Raw genomic sequence first — 1,791 nt, 5'->3', positions numbered from 1 at the left:
AATAAAATAAATAATCTAGATGACCCCGCCCTCACCTGGAATCTTGCTTACAGAGCATGCACTCCTGATTTTCCCAGCATCTGAATTACAATTCAGTCTACATTAATGTACCAATGCTCAGAACTGTCCTCTGGGGGCAGGAAGGACACCTGATGAAGTGTCATGCCGAATAAGATGAGTCAGTTGGTGGATATTTCCATCTGATGTTACAGAGGGGTCAGCAATCTGGCTGGTTTGCATACATTTCCCTGCCCTGAAGTATCTGGCCTCAAACCTGGAACAGAGGAGTCCAAAAGCTGCAGCCGACAGACACACCTAAGGCAGAATCCCCTCCTAGGCATTGCCTGGTTAAAAGAAGCAGGGTTTGGGGAGTGCTGCTGCCAGTCAGAGTAGGCAGTACAGAGTTAGATGGACCAACGGCCCGGCTCAGCAAATGGGCTGTATCCCAGTGGTAAATCAAACAGTTTGTATATGTTTCAGTCTGAACCCCTAAAAAAGTCGTTACCAGTCAGTACGGGCTAATTTTTATCATTCACAGGGAGCCAGTGTGGTGTAGTGGTTAAGACAGAGCAGTAGACTCGTAATCTGGGGAACCGGGTTCGCGTCTCCACTCCTCCACATGCAGCTGCTGGGTGACCTTGGGCTAGTCACACTTCTCTGAAGTCTCTCAGCCCCACTCACCTCACAGAGTGTTTGTTGTGGGGGAGGAAGGGAAAGGAGAATGTTAGCCGCTTGGAGACTCCTTCGGGTAGTGATAAAGCGGGATATCAAATCCAAACTCTACTTCTTCTTCTTCTTCTTCTTCTACCTCAGGTTGCAAACCTAATTTGTTCCAGAGGTCTGTTCTTAACCTGAAACCATTCTTAACCTGAGGTACCACTTTAGCTAATGGGGCCTCCCCCTGCTGCCGTGCTGCCAGAGCACGATTCCTGTTCTCATCTGGGGCAAAGTTCTTAACCCGAGGTACTACTTCCGGGTTAGCAGAGTTTGTAACCTGAAGTGTCTGTAACCCGAGGTACCACTGTAGTAGTAGTCGTAGTAGTAGTATTTGCATTCTTAATTCTTGTTTTGTTTCATGAAAAGTAAACTCAAAGCAGCTTGCTACACACCTTTGCAACTGAGTAGTTACCAACTGGATTTCCAGGACACAAACTGGACTAGCACCTTAGGGTCCTGTGGCAGAGCGTGCCCAAGCAAGATAATGCTGCTGTTGCAATTTATGGGAAATTAATTTTAAGCATAAGGGATGTACGCCTTGTCTGAAGACGAAGAGGCCTATTTACACCGTTAATCGACGGGATGCCTGTAGAATTCATTCAGTGGTTCCGGTTGCGTTTTTGAGGCTTTAGTGAAGCAAAATGGTGTCCCAGTGGCAGGACCGCGGCACGTGGGACCTCTATTTCCCGAGCAAATGCGCTTAGCTCACCTCTGCAGCTGCTGACGTCACACAAGAGTCCACAATGTCACACGCCATTTTCTATGACACGTGGCCTCATTCAACCCAACGCTAAAAGGTTTTCACCCACAGATTCCCACTTGCGGGATCGGCAAGAGCTGGGTTCCTCCACCAGAGGAAAGTTGCCTCTAACCCCCTGATCCAGCTAACCTGAGCAAACTCAAGCATGTACATGTCACATGAATTGAAATCCAGTGGCAGGATGTGGCCCTCCAAACCTCTCTACCTGGCCCTCAGGATCTCAAGCCGCAAACCTTCCCATCAGGCAATTCACCAGCCCTAAGATTCCCCACCCCTTCCCTAAGTGAAGCGTATTTTAATAAGCAAAGTCCAAA

This window comes from Lacerta agilis, chromosome 8 (genome assembly GCF_009819535.1).
Source record: "Lacerta agilis isolate rLacAgi1 chromosome 8, rLacAgi1.pri, whole genome shotgun sequence".
Taxonomy (NCBI): Eukaryota; Metazoa; Chordata; class Lepidosauria; order Squamata; family Lacertidae; genus Lacerta; species Lacerta agilis.
This window is presented reverse-complemented; position numbering follows the sequence as displayed.